The sequence below is a fragment of the Melozone crissalis genome, unplaced genomic scaffold (assembly GCF_028551555.1).
Source record: "Melozone crissalis strain CALT ecotype California unplaced genomic scaffold, PUWL_Pcris_2 ptg000016l_1, whole genome shotgun sequence".
NCBI lineage: Eukaryota > Metazoa > Chordata > Aves > Passeriformes > Passerellidae > Melozone > Melozone crissalis.
Genome location: NW_026535794.1, coordinates 2,219,430 through 2,228,523, shown reverse-complemented (window position 1 = coordinate 2,228,523; position 9,094 = coordinate 2,219,430).

Genomic DNA, 9,094 nt, shown 5'->3' with positions numbered 1-9,094 from the left:
GTTAATTAATGGTGTTCTGCAGAGCAGAGGCAGCGGTTGGGAAGTGGGAAGAGGCGCGGTGCTCTGACCCTGATTAAGTGTGGATTTGTGGAGAAAGCCATCCCCATTTCTGAACCTCGAGGAAAACCAAAGCAAACCAAATAAAGCAAAGCAGAGAGAAATCACAGAATCATTCACAGCTGGAAAAGAGCTCCAAGATCATCGAGTCCAGCCATTGCCCCAGCAGTGCCAAGGCCATGACTAAACCCTGTCCCCAAGTGCCGAATCCACACATATTTTAAATTCCTCCAGGAATGGCTGCTCAACCACTTCCCTGGACAGCCTGTTCCAGTGCCTGACAGCCCCTTCAGGGAAAACATTTTCCCTAATATCCAACCTAAACCTCCCCTGGCCCAGCCTGAGGCCGTTCCCTCTGCTCCTGTCCCTGTTCCCTGGGATAAGATCCCCAATCCCCCCGGCTGTCCCCTCCAATCAGGAGCTGTGCAGAGCCACAGAGTCCCCCCTGAGCCCCCTTTTCTCCAGGTTGAACCCCTTCCCAGCTCCCTCAGGAATTCTCCAGCCCCTTCTCAGCTCTGTTCCCTTCTCTGGACACACTCCAGCCCTTCAATGTCCTAAATAACTTCCTTTTCCCCTTCTCTCATCCCAAAGTTGGAATATAGCTGTTCAAGACTGATTTTGGTTTTCACCTCAGTCTCGGGTGTCTTATCCTCATCCAGATTTGCCCTAGATTTGCCTCCCAGGACAGCTGAGGTTGGATTTTATCCCCTGGTTCTTTGGATGGGTGGGGTAGTTAATGCCATATGTCCTCAGGCCCCTCATGGATTGTTGTTGGGTTTTAGGGAAACCATAGAGCCAGTTTTGGGCTTCTTTTGTCTACCTCTGTCAAAGTAGGGATTGAAGCTCTCAGGACAGGATTTCAAATTCAGGCTTAGATGTTTATTATTTCTTATCTATGTCACAGTTTCACAGCAGTGAGTTCTGCAGTTCTTCACTAACAAGGCACAAAATGGCCAACTATCTCTTGTTACAAGGGCTTTTAAGGCTAAACTGTCCAATTAAGAAATGACACCTAAATTATTTTGACTTTTAACCCAATAATTAATCACTTAAAGTCTGAAATATGGACTTTTCTGTCCAATTACACAAAACCACCCAAACCCATGGAGAAGAAGAAGGAAGAAGGTGAAGTAGAAGGACCAGCCTTCGCCCTAAAACCCCCATCTTGCTTTATATCTATTTCTATATTCTAAACCCTTAAACTCTGATTTTCCCACCCTGTGATATCACACACTTCTATTCAAACTCCACACCCACAATCCCAGTTCTATCATTCCATTTTGGAAGCTTCTCCACAGCCTCAGGTCAATGCAGTGTTCTCTTGGGGTCTGGCAGCACAGAAATCTGAAATTCTCAGCAGGGTTCCAACACCATAGGATTTAAATGATAGAATCAATGGTTTAGGTTGGAAAGGACCTTTGAGGTCATCTTCTATCCCCTGCCATGACCAGGGGCACCTTCCACTATCCCAGGCTGCTCCAAGCCCTGTCCAACCTTGGGCATTTCCAGGGATGCGCAGACACAACCTCTGTTCCAGGTGCAGATGATGTTTGCATTGCATTCATCTTGGAAGGCTTTGCACCCCTCAACCTTCAGCCTTGTAAAAACAGAGGATGGGAACACCTTTCTTTAGGCCTAGATTTTCCCAGGAGCTTTTCCAAACAATTAAATTAGAAGTCAATGTTAGTAATACTCCTGCTCACCCATTTATCATTTGATTTATAACCAAGATAAAGGATTTAGTGCATTGAAGAGACTTTAAGCCTCCTTCTCACAAGTCAGCCGTCTTGCCTCAGTTTCCCCAATGTGAATAAAAAAGTCTGTCATTCCTGGTTTTCTAATATCTAATATTTTAATTTTAAGGGACTTTTCTTTACTGTCCTTAGCACCCTGCCTGCTGTGCCAGAAGTGTTTCAGGCCCTCAGCACTCCACACTTTGTGGTGACAAATACATGGTGGGCAAGAGCACTAAAATCCCAGCAATTTAGCTGACTCCTGTGTCCTGTCCCATTATTTCAGGAATCATTTCTCTGCTGTTTAGCACTTTTATAATAAGTTGGTTCCACTGGCGGCCAGTGGAAGAGAAGGAGACAGTTTGACCAGGACAAAACCAAACCCAGGACTCATCCCAAAATAGAGTCAGATCTATTTTGAGAATTTGATTTCTAGTTTTAATTAAGGAAACCTTCAGATGGTCAGAGAGCCCTGTGGCTTTGCAGCAAGCACAGGAGGTTCTTGGTTCAGGGCTTGGAGAGCTGAGCCCTTCTCTGGGGCACGGTGGTGGGATGGGGATGCTTGCAGGGAGAGGTCATCCACACATCCCCAGGGTTTGTGGGCTGGCTCTGAGTGCCAGGGCTTGGCCTGGAGGGTTTTTGGGATGGTGTCACCAAGGGAGGGTGACAAGCCCTTTGTGACACGCACGAGGAGGGCAAAGTGATTTGTCAGAACTTTGGGACGAGGGGGAGTTGAGAGGGATCCTTTGTGTGGTTGAACACAAGGTTTATTCCAGCCGGGAGGGTTTTCCACTTGGGAGGGAGCCCAGAGGCTTTAGGAATGTCCTGTGACAGAGCCCACGGGCCATTGCTGCTCCTGGAGTGGCCCTGGCACCCCTAGATGCAGCTGGATGCTGGGTTTGGAATTGTCTGAGGGCATTCCTGAGGGATGGATGGACACAATCCCTGGCTCCTGGTCACCCTGCCAGAGACTGGGGCTGTGCTGTGTCACTGCCTGAGGGGACACTCGGGTGACAAACAGCCAAAGGCTGAGGAATTTTTGGGAGGAAAAAAGCCCATGGAAGCAGCGCTGGAAAAGGGAACCTGAGGATTTTTTGGGAAATAACCCATAGAAGCAGCACTGGAGAGCCTGAAGATTTTTTGGGAGGTAAAGAGCCTACAAAAACAGCACTGGAAAGACAAGTCTGAGGATTTTTTGGGAGGGAAATAACCCAAGGAAGCAGCGCTGGAAAAGGGAGCCTGAGGATTTTTTGGGAGGGAAGTAATCCACAGAAGCAGCACTGAAAAGGGGAGCCTGAAGATTTTTTGGGAAGGAAATAACCCATGGAAGCAGCGCTGGAATAGGGAGCCTGAGGATTTTTTGGGAAATAACCCATGGAAGCAGCCCTGGAATGGGGAGCCCGAGGAGCTGTGGCAGCGCTGCCGTGCCTGTGCCAGATGTGGCTGGGATGGACGCAGGGCCATCCAGCTGTTGCTCTGCTGGGGAATGCTCCCTCCAGCTGTTCCTCCTCACCAGCACGGACAAACCCAGCCCTCACCCTCCAAATGGATCAATAATCCCAGACTCTCCTCTCCTCCCATTCCTCAGAGCCCCTTGGCCAAGGTGGCGGTGGGGAAACCAGCTGGGTGGATGTTTTGTTTCGTGACGAGGATATATTTGCATCGTGACACGTTCAGGTCTCAAATAATGAGCTCAGATTTTTCTTTCGCCCTCCCCTCCTCCTCCTCTCCCTGTTCTCCTTGCTTTCCAGGGAATGCTGGCAGGTTTGGCTCTGTGCATCATACCACAAAAATCTCGCTCCTCCAGAAGCCTAATACACGGAGGAGCTTTCTACCAGGCTGATGTATCCCACATGCTTTTCTATCTCAGCTTGGATTTCTCCAGGCCAGACAAAAGGATCAAAGGCAGGGAGGGGCAGGGCTGGGGGGAGCTTTAATCCTTGCAGACGTGGAGAGCAGGGCAGCAGAGCAGGGCTAGAAAGGCTCAGACAGAGCCAAATTTAAGGGCTGGTATTTATGAGCTGTGCCTAGAAATTGCCTCTGAGGATTGCAGAGCAGCTGGTGTCCCTTTCAGCTGACATTTGTACACACAGGCATCAGCAGGGGAGACAAATCATAGGTAGAATTGGGGGATACAGGAGCGGGAAATCGGTGTTGTGTGGTCCAGGTTGCGTTTTTATGGGTTTGTGTCATGTTATCTGCATGGAGCTAAGGCAGGTATTGATCCCAAGGCTGAAATGCTGCTGGGATGGGAGGAAATTTAAATGTCTTCAGCTAAATCAATCTTCAAGGGATGCCAGAGAGAGTCTGCTAATGGTGTTCACCGTTCAGCAGGTGAATATCTGAGATTCTGCCATTCTTCTCCAGCTCTGAGGGTGTCCTGCAGTCAACTTTCCATTTGGATGAGTTACCTGGGAAGGAACATGAGTGGAATTCCAGCAAGGGAAAGAAGGATGTCAGCAGGAGGAGCTACCCATGAGTAGTAATTTAAAATATATTCCAGCTCACAAATATTTGAAGGGTTTTTCCAAACATAACTCACAAGGGTTGCTGTGCTTGTTAAATGCTTGTTTAGAAACTGCACGGTGTTTCTTACACAGAGCCGCTGAGTTTTGACTGGGGATCATTAACACCCACTCAGTAACATTTCACATTCCAGGCTCTGGATTTTAAGGCAGTTTAATGCATTCAGGAGACTGCAGGAAAGAAGAGAAGCTGGTGACAAATGAGCATCATCCTGGTGACACCCATGCACATCTCCCATAACTGTCCCCCAGTGAAGAAATTATTTTTCCTGGCCTATCAGAAAATGAAAAAAAACAGGTTTTATTCTGAGGTGCCATGTGAGGGTGAAGGATTCAGCAAGGAACTGTTGTCCCCAAGTGAGCAATGAGGTGACATTGCCAACAAGGGTTGGGAAAAGACATTATTTCCTTTAAATGTGGTGGATCGGGAGTGTCACAGCCCACAAATGGCCAGCAGCTCTTAGACTGGAGTCTGTGTCTTTGAACATTTCTATGTGACAAAGGATTGTACCCCATGGATGCACTGGATCATCTCCATGTTAGGATATCATTCCTGAGTCAATAAAGGCACCCCCATCTCCAAAACTGCCACCAAACATCAAAATGGACATCCCAGAGTGTCAGAACCCAGGACATCCCTCTGGCTGCCCTGGAGGGCTCAAGACCCTGCCCAGGGGGCTCAGAGACCTAGGCATGGAGTCACAAACAGCTGTGCCTTTGATTTTAGCCCATGGAAACAATTAACAACTTTAGATGAAGATTTACAAGCCATGAGAGTTTAAGTAGAACAATAGTTAGTTTGTCACAAGATAGAAAAGTAGAATTTTGGGGTTTTTAGAATGGGGTTCAGAAGCCAAGATGGAGGGATTTGGGCGTGCCTTGTCTTTCTTCTTTATTCTTCTTGGCCTCCCATCTTCTGGGTGATGTTGGCACTTTTGGATTGGTTTAGAGTAGAGACAGACTGTCTAACATAGGTGATAGGTGTTGGATAATTATGGTAAATAAAGTACACGTATGAAAAGCTAACACCACCCCAAGGGTGGTCACTGTGCCATGAAGTGACCTGCTGGACAGATCTCAGCAGTCAGAGAAAGAATATTCTAGATAACAGAAAATAAACAACCTTGAGAACCACAGCTGAAGAATCCTGACTCCATCGATCTCAGGGCTGGGAAAAAGAAATTTCCCAACACCTCGGGGTCATCCTGACCACAGAGACCCCAAGACCAGAGGTGGGAAACCTGGGTCATGTCGTGGCCAGCCTTGGGTGGGGTTCTGTCCTGCCTGGGCAGCTCTGGAGGACACTCAGCAGATCCATGGGGGTTGTGTTGTGGCCTTGGGATCAGGATCTCCTCGTTCCCTGGCCCTGAGAGTGATGATCCCATTCCATGGCCCATGGCCACATTCCCCCTGGCTGGGACACCCTGGGTCCAGACTGGGTAAGAAGTGACAGCACAGTGTGGAAAAGTCCTGCAGATCTCCTGAGCTTTGGGCTGCCTCCTCCTTCCCCATCCCCTCACACAACAGGCATCCCTCTACCCCTATTTATATTTATATTTATATTTATATTTATATTTATATTTATATTTATAGCCATAGCCATAGCCATAGCCGTAGCCGTAGCCATAGCCGTAGCCATAGCTATAGTTATATTATTCATATTTATATCAATATTTATATTCATATATATATAATTTATATTTAAATTATATTTATATTGATATCTATATTATATTAATATTTATATTTATATTGTGTATAGTTATAGCTATAGTTATAGTTAGGTATAGTTGTTATAGTTATTTACATTTACATTTACATTCCTAATTTTTTATATTTGCATTTGAATTTATTTTTATTATTTTTATTTTTTTTTATTTTTATTTTTATTTTTATTTTTATTTTTATTTTTATTTTTATTTTTATTTTGTATTTCTTATTTTTATTTCATTTGTGCCACTTTTACTGAGGACAGAGGTTCTCTGGACCCCAAATCAGACTTGCCAAGCCCAAGAAAGCCAGGCTTATGTTGACAGCATAGAAAGAGGGAGAAAGGGAGTGAGGAAAAGAGGGAAAGAAGAAAAGGGAGAAAGAGGGAGAGAGGGAGAGAGGAAAAGAGAGAAAGAGGAACAGAGGGAGAGAGGGAAAGAGGAAAAGAGAGAAAGAGGGAAAGGTAGAAAGAGGGAGAGAAGGAAAGACGGAAAGGGGGAAAGAAGGAAAGAGGGAGAAGGAGGGAAAGAGGGAGAGAGAGAAAGAGGGTGAGGGGGAGAGAGGTCCTTCTCCGCCTCCTCCCCGTCAGCCCAGCCCAGGTTTTACCATTCCTTGCCGCTTTATTTTCCTTGCAGGAAGGGCTGGAGAGATCCCCACACATTTTTGTTCCCTCTGCCCCTGCCTGGGCTGGCAGGAGGGGTTGCTAAGCGCTCATTGTGAGTGTTTGTACACACTCGCACCAGGTTACCGCGAAAATTTGGGAAAGACTCAGCCTGGAGGTGACGTTTTCATGGATACAAGGTGACTCCCTGAGCAGTTTTCCAGGGGTGCAGGGAAATTCTCACTCTTTGCAAGCATCAATAGGATTTTTTTTTTTTTTTTTTTTCAGATAATGCCAGTATTTTTGTTGCTCTTACAGCCTGCCCTATGACAAGACATCAGCAGGGATAGGGGAAAATCCTGCTTGGAGTAAAAGTGGGAAGAAGCTGTGCTTTCAAGGGCTGCACATCATTAAACAAATTCATTTGCATCACCCAGGGACAGGGAGGGGGCATGGAGAAAGTTTATCCCTGCCATTTGTTTGGAAATTGGGAGCGGATGCAAACCAAGCCCCTCTCTCGGGTGCTCTCAGCCTGGAAGAAACCAAAACCCCCACCCACCCAAACCTGACTCCAGTGCTGCTTTCCAGGGGTGTCTCAGCAGCTCTGGAAAATCCTAATTCCAGTGTCTTTAAGGGCTGGACTGGGAGATGGGAAGGGATTCTCAAAACACAGGCTCCTGGAGCCACGACAGGACTGAGTGTGAGAGAGGTTCAGGGGAAGTCTTAAGCAGCAGGAGGGCAGAACAACAGCCTCGGTGCTGTATCCTGATCCTGCTCCAGTGGATTTACAGCTGGTTCCTTTCCTGGAATGAGAAGATTAGGATCGCTGGAGCTGCGTGTGCGTCTTCCAGCGAGGAGAAGTAGGTATGCAGCAGCTGTAAAAATAAAGAGCCCTCTCAGGCCATCGTAGTAAAAAGGTTTGGAAGCTGTTGAAAGTGGGGTGGGGTGGGAAAATCCTCAAATTTCCTACCTTTCCTTTTTTTTTCTACCTTTTCTTTCCCCCCTCCCTTTTTTTTTTTTTTTTTTTGGGTATTGTGAATTTCAGCCTGCGAGTTTTGAACTTGGTTTGAAAGAACAGAAAGAGATTTACATGAAATTGAGAGAGGAAGGCTTAAAATTACCAAAAGGCTTCTAAACTTCCTTGAACATTCACAAAAATCGGGGGATTTTTGTCTTTTTTATCTCATTTTGCTGTCTTTCCCAAGGGCCCTGCTGGTGTTGTAGGGCCTGGCTGTGAGGAACCAAGGCCACAAAACCTGATGAGAGGAATTCCAGAGCAAATTGACAAGGCTGGGATGTGTGCTTGGTTTATATGGTTGGTTCAGCTCACATCCATGATTTGGGAGCTGAAAACCCATGGGAATCATGGAGGGACAATGGAGATGAGCATGGATTACCCACCTGTGACTGAACTTGTGATTCCCACTGAAGGAGGCAGAGTGGAATCGTGGAATCATTGACATTGGCAGAACCCTCCAAGATCCTCACCCAGCAGTGCCAAACACACCAATAACCCATGTCCCCAGCTGCCACACCCACAGACCTTTCGGACACTTCCAGGGTTGGATTTTATCTCCCAATGGGGAGAGATGACACTGGGATAAATGAGACCACTTTATTTTCTGGATCTGGATGACTGGCACCACGCATGGACTTTCCTCCCAGTCCAGATCCAGAATCAGAGGATTCCTCCTACCTGGGGAGGTCCCCAGTCCACGAGCTCCAGGGAATGGGATGGTGCCTCCAAAGCTGCCAGGCAATGCAGGTTTTCTCAGGATAACCAAACCACAATGGTGTCCATCATTAATTTGCTGATTTTTCTGGTGCAATTAGGCTTTTCTGGAATTTCACATTTAGGTGAGGTTTCTGGAATTGCACATTTAGGTGAAACTCCCCCACCTAAATGCAAATTCTTAATTCTAAAGCTCTGGATTTCCTCATTTAATACCAAAAACCATGGAGGAACTACAGGGAAAACAGAGTGGACTGAAATGGTTTCTTCTCAGAGAAGAAAAATTTCATAAAATTTTTTCATTAAAAAATTTTCATTAAAAGTGTTCATAAGATTTTAATTTTATGAAAATACCCCTCTTGCCTATCAGTAAGTGAACTATGTCAATGTCTTTACACACTGAGGTGAAATTATTAGTTGTCAACTTACTGGCTTGTTTATTCTGACTAGTTTTGAGCCCCCTGGGCCTCTTCTAGCTCTTTGTTTACCTCTGGATGTGCTCCCTTGCTCAGGTGGATGTGGTAACTCCTTCCAGGAAGGTGCTCCTTGGTTCTGAGCTCCATGAGGCTCCACATGGGCAGGAGGACACCACAGCACGTGGTTTTCTTCCTCTCATCCTGGTTCCATTTATTTCCTGGGAATGGAGGCTGATATCCTGACTCAAATACACATCCAGAAGCTCTCCTGACTCCCAAAGTGCCATCTTCTACAGGAAAAAATATTCATAATAACACTT